This window comes from Cricetulus griseus, chromosome 6 (genome assembly GCF_003668045.3).
Source record: "Cricetulus griseus strain 17A/GY chromosome 6, alternate assembly CriGri-PICRH-1.0, whole genome shotgun sequence".
NCBI classification, from domain to species: Eukaryota; Metazoa; Chordata; class Mammalia; order Rodentia; family Cricetidae; genus Cricetulus; species Cricetulus griseus.
Window position 1 is genome coordinate 42,487,914 of NC_048599.1, and position 18,815 is coordinate 42,506,728.

Here is an 18,815-nt window from a genome sequence, read left to right on the forward strand (position 1 = left end):
CGAGAATTCTTATTCTTAGAGAGGGATGCAGAACAAAGTGGAAGGATGCTCAAGTGGAGACAAAAACAGGGTGTAGACTGGCGTCTAGACTCAACACGGAGATGTGGCATTGTTGTTTAGACAATAGCCTGCTGACATTCAGTTTCCTGAAAGAATGTAAGAATTCTTCTCTATTCTTATAGTTAACCAATTTTCAAGGATATGTATAAGTTCATCTTTTTTTTAATTCCAAATCATTTCTGTCTGAAATTGGATGAAGTTTTTTAAGGTACATACTCAGTTTTCAACTCAGAAAACTTAGTATCAATTATTTCTGAAATTATGGCCCCACCCACTCATTCTCATCTTCCTTGCACACCTATAATTTTGTGTAAAGTCCTTTACTTCCTCATAACTTCCCATCCTTTGCATTTCTATACAGATTTTGAGATATCTCCTTTACTTCTCAGGTTCTGTGTCTCACGCCAGCCTGCTGTCCATCCTTCTCAAATTAAGCACAAAACTGCCAAGGTTTCAGAACCCTCATAACACCCATTTCATATCATCAGAGATGCTCTAGTTACCTCTTACACCAAGCTGTTGTCTAGCTGTCTGTGTTCCATTCTTTGTGGAGTATATATTTAATTTGTCTTTGGACTATGTCTATTCTCTCTCTTGCTGCTGGATTCATTCAATTGGGATAAAACATGTGCAATAGTACATGACATAGATATAGTTACTTCAAAAATGAACTCTTTTTAGGTTGTGCACTACACACAAGTAGATGTGGGTTTGGCAATGCAATCTAAGATTTTCACAGTGGAAATCATGTAAGTGATTCTCACACTGCTACCAGTTCCCAGGTCAACCACTTTTCTCTCTTTGAGAGGTTGTTTTCCCATTATGAGATGGTTACAAAAAGGAATCCATGCCAAGGAACTAGTGGGTTAACACAGGCAGACACAGAGGAAATTTCTTTTCCTCTTCTATCTCTGAGCATCAAGGACAGAAACTCTTTTGAGTCTTGTCTTAGCTCTATACAGACAGACTACAGTGCTCAAATCCATTTCCCAGGTCTTCATGTTCCTCTTGCCAGCATTTGGCCATGCTAACCTGTGCACAGCTGGAGGACAGGCACCTTCCCAGCCAGGTCTGAGCCCAGATGTCTTCCATGCCAATCCTTGCCAATGTGTGACTCTTCAGAGCCCAGGAAGTCATTTGATCATGATTAAGAGAGGTAGAGCCACCAGAATGAACATGGAGAAGTGCACCATGCTTGAGTTATGATCCCAGAATCCTTTCTACCTTCCATGGCCTTTCTGGAGAGGCCTGAATTCATATTGCTATTTTTGTATTTCAGGTCACTTTGATTCAACACATGGCTGCCATGTCCTGAGATCAGTACTATGTGCTAGAGTCAGGGCAGTGAATGAGTCAGATGTGAGTTCTTCCTGGCAGAAGTATGGACCCCAGAGAATATATATGGCTTATATAGGTGTGGTAACAATTACACAAACAGAATATGTGCCAGAGGTAGCACACTCCATCCTTAGCCTTTCTACCCAACCTCCTGCCATGTTATCTGTATTCCGAAGGCATCAATTTCATCTTCAGACACTGTTTAATGGGTGCCTCAGGGGGAAGGTGACCATGGTGATGAATAAGCCAGAACTCAGGCATTTTGATGAATGGTTGAGAACCCTGGTGATCTGTCAAAGAAGTAAAAGTAAAAGGAAGAAGTAAAAGTCTTCTAACACTGGAGGACTTTCGGTTGGAAGCAAAATTCAGCACCATCTAGAAATCCCTTGTGAGGACAAATGAGAAGAATCAAGGAGGGAAACCACAGAGATCTGATGCCATACTCAGTAGAGCAGAAGTTGGATATGCTGGGTGTTTTCCAGTCTCTACCTAGGAAAGCAGGAAGTATCTGGCCATTAGGAACACCCAAGGATTGGGCCAGATGCTCAAACTGGACTCAACCCAGCAGACAGAGGGAGAAGCCAGGAAGGATGGGGATTCTAGGAAGTTTTCAAGGATTCGGTGTCTGAGAGGGTCAGCCACTCTCGAAGAAGCTGGGAAGAGTGTGGCCAGGGGCTATCAAATCTTGTCTCCGAGGATGGCTTTTCAGTTTTGTTTCCCAAGCCCAAGATGGCACTTAAATTTCCTAGGATTGAATATCGCCATTTTTTGTGGGGTTTGCTTGTTTTCCTTCTAAACCTCTTTGCTTCTATTTGCTCTAGTTCATCTGGAGAACACACTTTCTGTCTTCTCGGTCTTTCTCACACCCCAGTATTCATTCTCTAAGCGTCCGTTTAAATGGTTTGAATGTTCTACTTAGGAGACTGTACTGTCACCCAGCAGTTGCTCCATTAATATGTAATGACTAAGCTAACTTAAATCCAGGACTGCGGAACCTTGTCATATGTTTTCCGTTCACCTCAGCAATAACACTGGGCAGAAGTGCTTAGCGTTGGAATGCGGGAGCCACGTGAAGTAGAGCTGTGTTTTTCAGTTTGATTAACAATTAGCACAATCATATAAGGGAGGTAGCTGGTGTTTTCTGATGTACACAAAGTAAGTTGATACATCAAACCTCTTTATATCTTAATACTTTTTGCTGTTAGCGGCATATTCTATACTGTGTGCGTTAGATAGTTTCATCAGCTTCCTCTGACCTATTCTTACAGAAGCCCTAAATGTTATAAATTCCTTAGACTATTTCGCCCTCTGCTGGCGTAAGTGTCACATTACAGGCCTACATATCTCAATAGTTTTCATTCTGTTTACAAGTTCAGTTTAATGCTAAATACTGGGTAATATCTTTAATATCTTTATGTATGTCCAATCTTTTCTCTCATTGTATTTCTACAACTTAACAGCACAATTTAAACACATATCCTCAATGCATGACAACACCGCTTTTATTTTTTTTGCTTTTTTGTTTTTGATAATTTAGTATTAATAATAATAGCGAGCATGCCAAAAGTTGGAATGTTTAGATCCCTGTATTTCTCTGAAACTGAGTAAAAATAATCTGTATCAATTTTACTTTTTTTTTTTAATTAGAGGCAAAAGTTCCTATTTCTGATGCACACTGACCAACTGGCAGAGAATTCTGAAGTTGTGAGAGGAAACATTACTTAAGACATAATTTCCCTTGGTCTCACCTCCAGCTCCTTACATGGTGTCTTTGAAACTTTTGTGTTCACAGGCATCAAAGGACGCTAAGATGCCATCTAGGACTTGGGAAAGGAAATGTATTAACTTTGTTTTCCTCGTGGCTGTCTAGTTTCTCAAAAATATGCAACTGTGCCACCTGGTGGCCCAGAACAGTATCACAGCTTTGCATTAGCAGCTTTGAAGGGGAAATTCAGGCAACACCTATGCTGCCATGCTGGGTGGGCATGGATACATTACAATTTAGTTTGTGAGTGCTCCCACTTACAAACTAAAATGAGTTTGCATTTTAATTCGCAAAGCTGACCCGTACTGAGATAAACAAATGTTATCATGTCAACTCCTTCAGAGTAATTGGTTGGCTTTGCCTTTTGCGTTTTGGTTTGATCTTTTCCACACTCTGTTGTGCCTCTCGGCCCTGTTAGGTCTCAGTCACACATGAATTTGATTTCCTGTAAGAAAGTCACTGTTTTGGAAGAACCATGTGTAGATGCTGTGATAGACAGCCAGGCAGAACCCCCAGTCAACAGTCTCTAGTACCTGCCACCATGAGAGTGAGTATCTTGAGTATGTAGTCAGCTCTTTTGTCCTCTGGTGACTATAAACCCAGCCAACATCTATATCTAATTGCAGGGATAGGCAACTTTCCAGAAGATGTCTTGCCAAACTCCTGGCCTACTCAATACTGAATGAAACACCTGTTGCTTGGGGCAGTTTGCTACACAATGGCAGTGACTCGAACATGGGTTCTTATTCTTCCCTTTGCTCCTCCAGGAAGGTGTCTCGGTTAAGTGGTTCTACACACGATGGCATGCTGGCCTAATGCAGTCAGCTGTCTTGGGAGGAGAGGGGATGCTTTCATGTAGTTTACTTTTATGGAGCAATTCCTAGTTCACAGAAAATTTAGGAGATACGGAGAATCCTCATACACTACCTGGCCCAAGCATGCTTAGCCCCTCACAGGAACCAAAAGCCCCAGAGGACTGGTGCATTTTTATGACTGGTGAACACTGATGGATGCAAAGACATCAATCGTTGTCTGCAGATGACACCAGAGGGACACTCTCGGAATCGCACATTACTTGTGGCTGTCAACAGAGACTTGAACTCACGGTTGTGTGGCATGGAGTGGTTTTACTGCCTTGAACATGCCCTGTGCTCCAGTCCATGCCTTCCTCCCCATTAATCCTGGAAATACTGCATCGTTTTACTATCTACATGATTTTACCTTTTCCAGAATGTAACATATTTGTACTCTTCATTATACACCTAGTTACATACATTTTTTTTTGCTAGAATTTTGATCCCAAATTAGGCCAAATCTGTAGATTAAGCTGAAGTGAGAATATTAAATCATCCTATCCAGGAGCATGGAATATTTCTCTGTTTATTCAGTTGTTTTATTATATATCTTTCACCAGTATTTTGTGCTTTGGGTCACATAGACCTTGTACAGGTTTTGTTAGATTTATACCTGTGAGGCAATGCTAATGCAAATGGTGTTTATAATTTCAAGTTTTGCTTTCTCATTGCTGGTACAGAGAAATCAACTCATTTTTTTAAGTCTAAAACATACCATTTACTTATTAATGAATTGCAGCCTAATTTCTCCTTCCTATTAGTTTTTAGTTACCATACGTAGTAATAGGTTTCATGATGCCATCTTCATACGGACGCCATTATGCTGTCTTCTCAGTCATTCCTCTCCCTGCTGTCCTCCCCACCCCTTGTTTCTTCCTCTCTAGAGAGGTTCCTCTTCCTCCCTCAGTTAGTCCTCCCTCTGTTTTCCTATTGCATGTATGCTGTCATTCACTCGTTTTGTTTCCTGTCTTTCTTAAGGTCTTTTCCTCTCTCGTCATGACGCCTTTTCTGTTTTTTGATGTACAGATAAACATATAAACACACAGACGCATGTGCCAACCCCCCACACTGCAAAAGAAGTTGAGCGTTATACACTCATTTAAAACTCTCCCATCTCATTTGACTACTTATTATAGAAGAATGCTTTGGGTCAATTCTTTCTAATATTTTACATAACTGAGCATGTCATCTATTAAAAAAGAATGATGGCTTCATTTCTTCCTTCCCAGTTTGCAGCCTTTTCCCCCTTGTTTTAGTTTTATTAACTGTAACTTCTTGTACAATCTTGAAAGGAATCATAAGAGGGAGCAAGTTTCTTTTTACCTTGTCTTATCAGAGAAGCTTCTGGATTCTCATTCAGAAGTTGATATAAATAATAGATACTTGTAAATGTTCTTCATCAAGTCCAGGAAGTTCTTTTGAATTTGTTAGCCCTTGATATGAGCATGTGATTTTCATGTTGGATTGGCATTGCATAGCTAGAGTAAATCTTGCCCCTTTGCGATGTATAGTTATATTTTATATTCCTGCATTTGTTTTTTTCCAAGTGGGGATTGTTTGTATTCCTGAGACACATTTGTCTATAGATTTACTTTCTTGTAATGTCTTTCTCTAGGTTTGGTAGGGAGTGATGCTGGTCTTAAAGAACTTCCTCTATTTCTGAAAGATGTTTTGAAAAATTGGTCCTGAGATAGAGCATTGTGTTAGTCTTAAATATTGGTAGAATTCACCAATAAACTCATGTGGACCTGGCAGTTTCTTTTCAGAAAACATAATATTTAAATTTCTTTAATAAACGTGGATGTTTACAGGCTATCATTTTTTTCTTGAGTGATTTCCTCAGATCATAAGAAATTGGCAAGTTTTAGCATACTCTCAAGTTTGCAAGTATAAAATTGCTGTAGTACTTCCTGACTGTTCTTTTTAATTGTGTGTGTGTGTGTGTGTGTGTTGTATGCATGTGTATTCATATGCATGGATACAAAAGTAGATTTAAGTCTCTCTGAGTTTGTTGAAACCCACAGCATGTGCAATGACAAGAAAGACCCCTAATGTAACCTTGGGCTGTGCCTGCATATGAACCATTAATGACAGCTCATCAATCCCAAAACAGCCTGGTGGGATTTTTGATAGTGGAAGAGATGGGTCATTTGTGGGAACAGAAGATGTATAAGAATCTTAAATTCACTACAAAATAAATTACATTAAAGAATATTGCCCCCCTCAAAGATAGCTGGTGACATTTGGATAGTTGAAGGAATAAATGAAAGAATAGAAGTCTATGCTCTAGTTATATGCATGTGGAGAGAGAGATCAAAGACGGGTGTTATAGTGGCATCTTGCCTTGCCAGTGAACTTGTGGTGGTAACCACACCCTTTGGGAATGGTTTCAGTTGCAGATGTGACCCATGATAAGGTAGAGAGGGCTGGTTCGTGCTCTTTTGGGTTGTGGAGAGCATCAGGAGGGCAGAGACTGCATCTTCTGGGGCAAGAAGACTATGACAGTTGTTTACTCTTATCTATTAAGTGCTTCCCTAATAAATACCTATTTATCATTTATCTTTGGTCTGGTGAATTCATTTAAACCCTGCCTTCAAGGTATTTTCATCAGTTACTCACCACCTTACGTTTAAGGTTTAAAATCGGGTCTTCCCCTGAACAGAAAGCCCACCAGTGCTGCAGTTACAGCCCATACTGCTCTGCCCTGCTTTCACAGGAGTTCAGAGTCTGAACTCATGTCCTCAAGATTACATGACAGGTACTTTACCAACTGACCTATCTCCAAACCCTTTAAGATTTGAATGTCTGTGCTTGCTATCTGCACTGGTGTTCCTTCTTTCGTTTCTGACAATGGTGATCATATCATTACTGTCAGTCATTTCCCTCCTAAAAAACCATGATATTCTTACCATAAGTATTGATCTATTGATCAATTAAGATTAAGGTGTCAAAGGTTTCTATTTTATCTTCACCTATACCTTCTTTGGCATTCTTCCTTTTTATTACAAGACTCTAGATCCTGACATTTATCATGTATTCTCTTTATTCTTGAGAATTTTTATAACTATTTTTATTATTTTTACAAGATTGCTTTACTTGTCAATCCCAGTTCCCTCTCCATCCCCTCCTCCCCTACCCCCCCCCCCAACTAAAACCCTATCTATCACATATCCTTTCTGCTCCCCAGGGAGGGTGAGGCCTTCCATAGGGGGTCATCAGAGTCTGTCGTATCCTTTGGGTCAGGGCCTAGGCCACCCCTGTGTGTCTTGGCTCAGAGAGTATCCCTCTATTTGGAATGGGCTCCCAAAGTCGACACCTATGCTAGGGATAAGTACTTATCTACTACAGGAGGCCCCATAGATTCCCGAGGTCTCCTCACTGACACCCATGTCCCTGGGGTCCGGATCAGTCCAGTGCTGGTTTCCCAGCTATCAGTCTGGGGACCAAGAGCTCCCTGTTGTTCAGGTCAGCTGTTTCTGTGAGTTTCACCAGCATGGTCTGGGCCCCTTTGCTCATCACTCCTTCTCTGCAACTGGATTCCTGTTCAGTTCAGTGATTAGTTGTGGGTGTCTGCTTCTACTTCCACCAGCTGCTGGATGAAGTCTATAGGATGGCATATAAGTCAGTCATCAATCTCATTATCAGGGGAGGGCATTTAAGGTAGCCTCTCCTCTGTTGCCTAGATTGTTAGTTGGTGTCATCTTTATAGATCTCCAGACATTTCCCTAGTGCCTAATTTCTCTTTAAACCTAAAACATCTCCCTCTACTATGTTATCTCCTTTTCTTGTTTTCTTCTGTTCTTCCCCTGACTCAACCTTTCTGCTCCCTCATGTCCTTCTCACCCCTCCTCTTCTTGAAGCATGAACATTCAACCCCATTTCTCCCTTCTCACTTCTCCTATATACTCCCACCTCATTTCCTGTCCCCTTCTCAACTTCATAGCTTCTTTATTTCCTGTTAATTTTTAATGACATACGAAGTCCAGTTATTGCAGCCCATACTATGGTGCCATCCACTGGAATGTGGAAAATTTACCTTGAGAAAGAATGATTCTCCTTTTCGCCAACAACTGTCAGCTACCAACAGTTCCTCAGTAGGGAGTGAGACCTGGAGATCACCTATGCCAGGATTTTGACTGGCTTGATCTGGTTCAGGTAACCCCAGCTGCTGCAAGTTCGTGAGTACAATAGCCATGTCATGTACAGAAGACGGCATTTCACATCACTCCTCCCCACCCTGACTCTTTCTGTTTTCTTTCTGTGATATTTCCTGTGCCTTGGGCATTGGAGCTGATAATGATGTCTCAGTGGAGGCTGTGCCCACAGTCTATTATTCTCAGTACGTTGACCAGCTATACATCTGGTGTATTCACTGTTTCCCACAGCAGAGAGAAGCTTCCCTGACCAAGGTTTAGAACAGCCCCGATCTGTGGCTACAAACATAAATACTGAGAAGACAATTTGATAATAACCATTTAGCAAAATATCAATGGCATGTTCTACTCAAGGGCCTAGGACCTCCTAAGCTCTGGCCTATTTGACTTGGATTGCAGTACCAGGGATGAAATTCTCTTCTGTGTACTAAGCCTTAAATCCAATCAGAAAGAGGTTAGTTACCCTGGAAGAATTGTGCCAAAATTGTGTCAGCGAGCACATCTTGCCTGGCAGGTTGGTAATTCAGTGTGCAGGGTCCAGCATGAGGTAAGACTTTTGATATCTGTTTTCTTCTGCCAGTCAACACAGTACCTGCCTGCACTATGAAAGCTACCCAACAGGAAGGATGTTTCCCATCAGTTTCATGTTGTTTTCTCTGTATTCTTCAGTGTGGTGTCTGCAAAAAAAGGGGCCTTACCATGCAGTTATGGAGTGTAACCAAGGACAATGGCTATAACCTGTGTTGTTTGGGTGACTTCTGGAGCCTTCTTGACCAATAACTCATAGAGAGACATCCCATTTCTTGCACCACATGTTCTGTTTACTAGCCCATGTCTTCTGAGAACCATGTTACCTACCCATGCCAGGTAATTACTTTCAAACTCTTTTTCTTGAGTTGTATTTTGAAATTAGCTTAGAAACTTATGGATTTTAATAAGGCTTTTGCATATATCCTTAGTCACCCACTATCCCTCCTCTCCCCATCCTTGCTTAATACTTTACTTCCCAGGACTCATTTGATATGAAAGATAAGGGAGGAATAAGAAACTAATATAACACTTCTTAGAAGATAGATCTTCTGGCTACATATTTCATAAAATTTTGTTTATCTAAAATAAAAAATTCTTTTTAAAACATTACTGAATTTATGGAGGGGCAGAAGCTTTGCACACACGTTAAAGCATGAGTGTGGAAGTCAGAGGACAACCCATAAGATTCGCTTCTATCCTTCTACTCAGTGGTTTCCAGAGATCAAACTCAGGTCGTCAGCTTTGGCAGCAAGCACATGTGCACACTAAGGTATCTTGCTGGCTGTCTTTGGGTATAGAATTGTAGTTCAATGGAGAGGGTTTTTCCCCTCTTAAGTTTAAATATTCATTTCTTCATTCTTTTCTTTTTAAATATGCTAATTTGACTTATTTATGCGTGTTCTTGTACATATATCTGTATTACATACATGAGTGCATATGTGCCATGGCTCTTGAATGTTGGAAGATAACTTGCAGGATTCAGTTCTTTCCTTCCATTGTGTGGGTTCTGGGGATCCAATTCTGCTCATCAAGCTTGGTGTCAAACACCTTTCCTCGGTGAGGCATCTTTCTGGCCTCACTCTTCCTTGCATGGTTTCTGGAAAACTAGATGCAATTCTTCATTCTCCCACAGGTAAGGAACTCCACTCTAACTTCATTCAGAAATTCTTATCATCTTTACTTTCTCTATGATTTAGGAGTTACATAACTAGGTACAGTTTTGCTTTTGTTTTTCAGTTTTTACATTTATCCTGTTTGCTGTTATAGTATTCAGTTGTGAATTTGGGGAGCTTTTCCGTCATTATTGCTTCAAGCATTTTCTTTCCATTCTTGCCCCCCTTTCTTCTTTTTGTACATGCACATATGCTCCACCATTTGTAATTACATCATTGTTCCTAAATAATCTTTTTTCCATTTATTATGTCAATGCTTTACTCTGTGCTTTCTGGGCTGGCATATTTCTGTTGAGATAATTCCAAGCCCTGAGATTCTTAGTCTCTCAGTCCCACCAATGAACCCATTAAAAGGATTCTTCATTTCTGTGATGTTGATTTTGATCCCCATTATTTCTTCTTGTAATTTTCTTCTCTGGCTTATTTTGCCCATTTGCTCTTACATGATGTTTACTTTCTCCATCACAGCTCTTGACTTATGAATCATAGCTGTTTAAAACTCCTGGCCTGATTATCCCAACATATGTGCCACATCTGGTCTTGATGTTCTTGCTGTCTCATCAGAATGATTTTTTTTTTTTTGCTTTTTGGTATGATGAGTAGTGGGCACAATGAGTTGTGAAAGTAAGGTTTTGGTGATGTGGGGGTATAATATGGGGAGATGCAGTGGTCTCCTAATCATGTGATCAGGTCCTTGACTTTCAGCCAAGCTGTTCCCTGGTGTGTAAGCTTCACATGTACTTTTGTTTTTACTATACAGGAAGGCTAAAAGAAGTCAGAGTTGGTATTTCTCTCCTGAGAGATTAGTTGGGTATAGAGGAGTAAATGCCCAGTAGATCAGGCTGTGGTCCAGTAGTTTCTCTAGAGGAAAGCCTCCTCCCTAAGAAGAGAAGGCTGAATGGTGTTTTAAATGACTCCCTTCACTTCTCCGTGCCAGAAGCAAGAATTGATTAGTCTGTCAGTGATAGTAGAGATCTAAAACTGACTAATTTCTGGAGGTAACCTTTAGAACTAAGTGCAGACACCCCTCTCTGCTCAAGCCTGGGTTCCCCTGGAGATCTGAGCTCTAAGATTGTCCTATTCATCCATCAAACTCCCACCCCAGAGCTACTCCATACAGAGGATTCTGCACATGGAACTCTGCTCCAGGTGATTGTGGTTCTCCATAGCCTTTGTCTTTCCAGTCCGGAAGGCAGTTTTCACTGTGTTATTACTTCTTTGAAAACACTATGAATTTGTTCAGCTTAGACTTTTCCCTTTGCTTGCAATGAAGTCATAACTCTCAAGCCCCTCATATACAAAGTCAGAAGCAAAAGGTCCCACCTACTTTGTAGGTAGAGTGTGATCAGAACAGCACTCATTCATTATGTATATTCTGACAGTTTCTGAAATGGCAACTATGATGGCAACTTGGAGTAGCTGCCACAGAGCTTGTCCCACAGAAACTAAAATATCAGCTCTTTAAATTCTCACAGAAACTGTTGCCTGTTTTAAGTGACAGAAATGTATTAATATGTCACATAAAAGCTTATTCTTCCTTTATGGTGTTATATTCTAGTCATATATTATACCCTAATAATAAAAAGTAATACATTTCTGATGTGATAAATGCCAAGAGAAAATGAAAGGTGTAGAAAAGGGATGGACAAAAGGTTGAGGGTGGTGAGGAAGGCAAAACAGATTTCAGCAGACATGTGAACTGGTGTGGGGGAACTCCGCCAGGGTGACAGAGCTTGCACTGTCTGGATAGAGAAGAGAAGAGGCATTAAATATGCAAAGAGGAACAGAGAGGACAGGAGTGACCAAGTGTAGAAGCCTAGAAATGAACAGGAAACCTCAGTGGGAAGCTCACAGTCCATTCTGTCTTAGTGTTCAGTTGGCCCAAACACTGGAGTATTTTCAGTTACAGACCAGTCACCCTGGGGACAACATCTCATTCCTTGCAACTCTTTAAAGAACCTAAATAGGAGAACACACACATGTGTGCACGAGCACACACACACACACACACACACACACACACACACACACACACACGACAGGTGCCCCTAGGCAGCTTAAGGCCGTGAGTCAGGCACAAAGGATGTATGAAGAAAGTACTCCAGCAAGACTAGGCAAGGGCATGAGGAGAGGAGGCAGGAAAGGGAAGTTGAGCAGAATAGCACAGCTTTAAGCCCAGCTTTGCCCTGTTTGATGGGCACTCTGGAAAAGAACCATTCTTCATGCTAATCTCTGCTTTGAGGGGGGATATGATGCCTCTATTGCTATGCAGAACAGACGTACCTTTTTCTTTCTTTCTGAAAACTCCAAGCCCCTGCATCCAGCAGTTATTGGGCAGAGCCACAGTCCACGAGGGATGAGATGAATGGCATAAATTCACAGGTGTTACTGGCTCTCTGCTTATGCACTCAAAGTGCCGATGGATAGCTTGGTTCATCGCTGCATCTAAAAAAAAATCACTGATACTGGGTAACTTATAAACAAAAGAAATTCATTTCACAAGTTCTGGAGAGGGGGAAATGCAAGATCAGGTAATGGAAGGTTTAGTGTCTAGAAGGGATTGATCTCTTCCAGTGTGGTGCATTAAGTGTGGGTCCCATGTGCACAATGAGCAGGAGAAAAGGGTCTGATTAGTTCCGTCTCTCCTTCTGCATTTTAATAAGGTTGTCTCTGAAAGCAACCAGGTCTTAATATTTTCCCAATCTTGGAGTTTGAGTTCCTACACATGAACTTTTGAAGGGACACAAGTATTCAAACTAGAGTAATGATGACTTTCAGGTACAGTTAGTAAGAAACAGGAATCCAGGGAGGAAGGGGCAGGCCAGGGGGTTAATGAAGTCAACAAATGCAGGTAAACAGTCCATAGGCTATGCTCCAAAGACCAATGAGGAAATTCTGGAGGATCTTATCAGTATGTCAGCATCTTATATTTATTGTTTAAATAGCAGGCACTTGTTTTATTTGATGTTCATTAAACATTCTAAATATATGATTCTAAAGTAGAAATTCTGAAATTCTGGGTCACATTTGTAATCCTAGATTCAGAAAGCTGAGGAAAGAGTATCAGCAGTTCAATGCTAGCCTGGACTACCTGAAACCACATTTCACTGGAGAGGGAATAATAAAGAACGCTGCAAGAGAACTGTATAGTTCAAGATTACCCTAAGCCAAGGAACAGAACATTATGTCTTCCCTATGCCAACGATATTGCTTGAAAAGCACGGATAAAGTGTAGTTTAGGACCATTCACCCTCCTCTCCAAGTAGGAGGTAGCAGAGTTGTTTACTAGTAATGTGATTACCTGGGAAATGTATTCACCAGTTTCTCTGATATTAATATTCTCCATAATGGGTAGTCTAATTCTGAATCATTAAGAATTTGCAATGGCTTTTTGTTTGTTGTTTGCTTGTTTTTTGATAGCAGTGTGATTTCAACGTTATTACTTAGATATTTGAAAAGAAAATTTATATTAAGCACTTGCAGCTGCTTTCGTCTATACTCACACCAGGGGGCAGCCTTGAGTCTTTTTGAAATCTGTAGTTCTCCCCAAACAATGGCAGTATTTAATTGAACACACACACACACACACACACACACACACACACACACACACACACACACACACACACACACACACACACACACCCCGTATTCCACATGGTTACCTCTGGAGAAAATTACCATTTGGCATTTCACTTCTACTGTCGCTAGCTGATTAATGGACTTCTGCCAATGGATTTAACAATATTACCTGTCCATCTGTCCTGTCTGTGTTTTTCTACTCCACTTGGGACATCTTTTGAGATCCATTTGAATTTTAAACAGGAAGATGCCTTAAAGACTCACCAGCTAATAAATGGACCAGTTTTTACATTCCTAGAGTAGAGAGTTTTTTAAAGGCCATTATAGACTGTATTGTCCTAGTACAAAATCTTTTAGGATCAAGTGTTCAAGCACAGAATACCTATATATCCTTACCTCTAATGCGTCTGGGTAGCTAAGGATTGTCATCCAACTTCCCAGCCTTTCCTTCCTATGGATTGTTTGGTGCCAGATGATCCTCACCACCAACATAGACCCCACAGAAATAAAAGAATGATTTGCACAGCACTCACTTTGGTTTTTCTGTTTGGTATATGAACGCCCAATTAAATGAAATGGTGGTGATGCCACTGATACCAACGGTCAGGAGAACAGATGCTTCAGAAAATGCCCAGGACTCCAGCTGCAGGCAAGTAATTTTTTCTATTCATCATCATGGCTCAGACTCACTATGAAGGTCAGTGAGAGCTTCCAAATCAGAGCCACTGACCTGCGTTAGAAGACCACTAAGACTACAGTCCTATCCTCACTCTAATATCATCTGATAATTCCTACTGTGTGACATAAAGCCCACCCAATGCCTCACTGCTAAGACATGTCCTTCTTTCATCTGGAGACTTCCACCAGGACCGGAATCTGCTCTTTCCCAAGCGTGGGTATGACTTGGTAAAGGCCATCATTTATTCATTGGTTTCATTCTTCACCACTGAATATTGCTCACTGTTTGTACCTTTCCTCTCCTGTCTTGCATTCTTAGATCCATTTCCAGTGGCATCAGGAAAGGGAGCTGCTACTGGACAGCTTGATTTATTAAGGTTGTCAGGCCCAGTCTCCCACTAATAATAGAACACAGTGGAAGGGAGTTGCCAAGGAAAGCAAATTTACTATAAGGGACTCAAATGCTGTTTTTGCAGCTTTCTATATATGTATTTATCTTGCAATCCCCCTATGGACCTTGCTTCTAATTTGAGAATATGTGAACACTGGACACATGGTTCGCTTTTAAAACACTCAACCAGACTGTACATAGATTTTTGGTAGTTAAAATATTTGCCCTCTAATTTCAAAAATGAGATAGAAAATCAAATAAAAAGACATTACTGAAACTCACAAAGCTCTAGCCATGTCATCACAGCTAAACACAACTATGACTTCCCATCTGTCTGAATCCACATTGGGAAGCATCTCTACTTCCTGTTCTTGGGATGATCTGCTGGTTCTAGAACTTGGCTAAAGATCATGGGATCTCCTTTTCATTTTTTGACTAATATAATCTCAAAATTAACCAAAGGTGATAAGCACCATATTAGAACCTCTTGTCCTGACTCTGTTGGCAATCTAACAATCCATCTGAATAGCATAGAGTGTATTCTTAATATTTCATGTTTCTGTTTCCCCCCAAATTGATGTATTAACATTCTGTCCCCTGTGTGACATTGTTTGGAGGTGGGGCCTTTAGTAAGTCATGAGAGCTGTGTCATCATTAAACAGACCCCAGAGAGCTTACTCTGCTCTTCCACCATATAAGCTTGCAGGATAGCTATCATTGAGGCAAAGAGTAGATGCTCCCCTGGAAATGAATACACTAATTAGCCTTAATAATTCTGTAGTTTAAAAGACAACACATTCTATAGTGTTGTGCTAAAGAGGCAAACATGGACTAAGATACTACCAAAACAAAGCATCTTGTGCTTTGTCACATACCAGTGCCAAAATCAGAACAGTAACACTGGGACTTACTGTCTCTTATGTCTTGGGGCTGGTTTGGTTAGTTATTTTTTGGTTAGTTATTTTTTATTAACTTGACCCAACCTTGTAAAAAGGAACTTCTAGTGAAGAATTGCCTCAATCAGATTGGCTAGAAGGCATGTCTGAGGAATTATCTTGATTGCTAATTGATGTAGGAAGGGCCAGTACACCAAGGGAGACACCATCCCTATGCAGGTAGTCCTGAGTTATGTAAGAAAGTTAGCTGAGTGAGCCAGCAAGTAGAGTTTATCCATGGTTCTTGCCTTGAGTTCCTGCCATGAAGTTTCCCAATGATGGATTGTTGCCTGGAAGTACAAGTCAGATAAACTTTCTCCTCATCAAGTTGCTTTTGGTCGAGGTATTTTATCACAGCAACTGAATGGAACTGGAATAGCGACAATGGAGAAGATTCAGTGAGAAGTTCCCTGTATTCAGTTGTCCTTCTCTTTGTGTTTAATGAGTCTGGAAGTATTGCCTTCCTGTGTCCATTCTAACCTTAGCACTTCTGAAGAATATAGGCTAACAGTTCCTTGGAATGACCCTCAGTTGGGCTTAGTCTGATAACTTCATCATAGCTAGGTTATGTAGAAAGACTATTAGTGGCAATATCTGAATGGCTTTTTAAAATGCTCACTAATGTTACTTATTCTACCTCTATATCCCATACTCTACACTACTATCCCATCCCCAACTCTAAATTAATTCTTCTTTTTCCACTAGTTCCATTTAACCCTTTACACCATTCAGTTCTATCTCTCCTCCACTGAAATCACACCAAGAACCATTTCTAATTTCCTCACCTCTAAGGGTATTCCAGAAGAGACACACATATCTGAATATTCAAAGCTAAGGTCCTTAAATAAGAGAAAATACACATTGTTTATCTTTATGGGTCTTGGCTACTAAATTCACTTTTAAAATATCTGTGAAAAATAGAGTTTGCCTTTAATGTTAGGGGTTTTTGTTCATTTGTTTGGTTGGTTGTTTTTGTTTTTAATGATTTGTGTCTTTTTGCTCAAGATGTTTCTTTTTTGGTTTATTGGTTTGTTTGGCAGAGAGAAATTAACTTGTGGTGTCTATGTTTTTTAATCTGTGCAGATAGAGGACCTGTAAATACTTTAAAAGCCAAGGCTCATGCTCCCTCACTATCTAAAAGGTGTTGTTGACATTGATGTGTAATACATACATACATACATACATACATACATACATACATACATACATATGAGAGAGAAAAGCACACAAGTCACAAGCATACCACCTGTCTTAGTGACTTTTCTATTGCTGGGAAGAGACACTGTGACCAAGGAAACATTACAAAGAAAGAGTTTATGGGGTTTATAGTTCCAGAGGATGAGTCTAAACCATCATGAAGGAGAGAATGGCAGCAGGCAGTGTCAGTTAAATCATCTAATCTATCTAGAACTGTAGCTGTAGCTGTGTACTCACATCTAACCCACAGACACAATGCAGAGAGAAAGCTAACTCAAAATCACGTGGTCTTCTGAAACCTCAAAGTGCACCCCCAGTTCTTTCAACAAGGCTCCACCTCTTAATCCTTGCAAAACAGTTTCACCAACCAGAATCAACTATTCAGATATATGAACCTATGAAAGCCATTTTTAGTTAAACAACTACATACTGCCCAGCACATTTTTGCAAAGTTAATACATGTATCAGGAATCACAATATTTTATAACTCCCTCCCCTCCATTAGATTCCCACCTCATATTCACTTACATTCTCAGCTTTCTCAAGAGTAACCATTATCTGACATAGATTTTGTCATTCTTTGAATTTTATCTTATTGGAATTATAAAGTAGATGTTCTATTATATTGGTGATATGATAAGGAGATTAATCTTTATTCAACTAAAACTTTAATTTTTATAGTTATGGTCCCTCATAGGCCACTATCTAGATTTTTATTACTTCATTCATTCATTCAACAAGCACTTACTAAGAATGAGACTAATGCTGGTAGTCTTTGACCTTCTGGCCTGTCCAAATTTTCTTTACATTAAACCCAATAGGAAAATAGTAATCAATTTCAACGATGGGCCTGGCATTGTACAAGGTGGTAGCATACACTTACCCTGCTTCTCTTTATTCTCACTCCAATCAACCTACTATGTTTATCTCAGCTCTACAAACAAGAGATATATTTATAGAGAGGTTTTATTCAACATACATAAAACTTTATACTTCAACCATGGCAGAACATGTATTTAAGCTTGCATCTGTCTATATGTAAAGCTCACTACAGGGGACACATGGAGACACTGCTTCCCATCTCTTTGAACACACCCAAGTTTACCTACTGCTTTAATTGACGAATTAATTGGGGGGACAGTTTGCATTCTTTCCTGTTTCCAACCTTTTAATGTCTGCCAGATATGCCAAGTGACTAATATTCCTCAGAAAATCCTTGACCAAAGTAGGAAGAACCTGCTGGACAATACTTCTGCTTCTCTACCTCTTACTCAAACAATTAATAGACATACAGTCTATTCATAAGTGGCACCTTGGAGGGTCTATAGTAAGACCTCCCACTTTCTCACAGTGGGTGCTCGCCAGTGCATTCATTATGGAATCATCTCATCTTCACTGCATTCTCCTCTGTTGTTCATGTGGTTTTCTGGAACTTCTTTCTTTTTTTTTTTCAAACAAAAAACACACAAATGAAAAACCCAAATGATTATATATACATTTAATTAATTCTCCCTAAGTTTAAAAAATGTTTTAGGGACAACATATTCATATAGTTTATTTTTTAAATTTATTTATTAGTTCTAGTTAGGGAACAAGCTTGTTTCACATGTAAGTCCCTCCTCCCTCTCCCTCCCCCACCCCCAGTCTACCCCCCACCCCATCCACCCACCACTCCCCAGGCAGGGTAGGGCCCTCAATGGGGGCTCTGCAACGTCCACCAAATCTTCCTGTGCTGGTCCTGGGCCCTTCCCCATGTGTCCAGGGCCAGAGTGTAACCCTTCACGTGGGATGGGTTTGTAAAGTCCCTTCTTGCACCAGGGAAAAATACTAATCCACCACCAAAGGCTCCCTGGAGTGCAGAGGCCTCCTTATTGACATCTGTGTTCAGGGGTCTGGACCAGTCTTGTACTGGCCTCCCCGACAGCATCTGGGGTCGATGTGCTCTCTCCCTTGTTCAGGCCAACTGTTCCTGTGGGTTGGAACTTCTTTCTAATCACAGAAATGGCACCAAAGTTCTCCCTCAAGATGTGCTCCAAAAGAACTCAAATAAGACACTTGTTTTCCTGGCAGCTGCCCCTACTCCATAGAGCACCTAGTGCCTCATAATTACCTTGGATTCACGTAGCACCTCAACCAAAAATTCTTTAGGCCATAGGTT

The 18,815-nt window shown here is 40.5% G+C and overlaps 1 protein-coding gene across 1 annotated transcript in view; it reads left to right on the forward strand.

The window, feature by feature from the left end:
• The window catches only part of Pak5 (p21 (RAC1) activated kinase 5), a 92,144-nt gene that overhangs the window by 12,990 nt on the left and 60,339 nt on the right, over positions 1–18,815 (forward strand). The window lies entirely within an intron of this gene.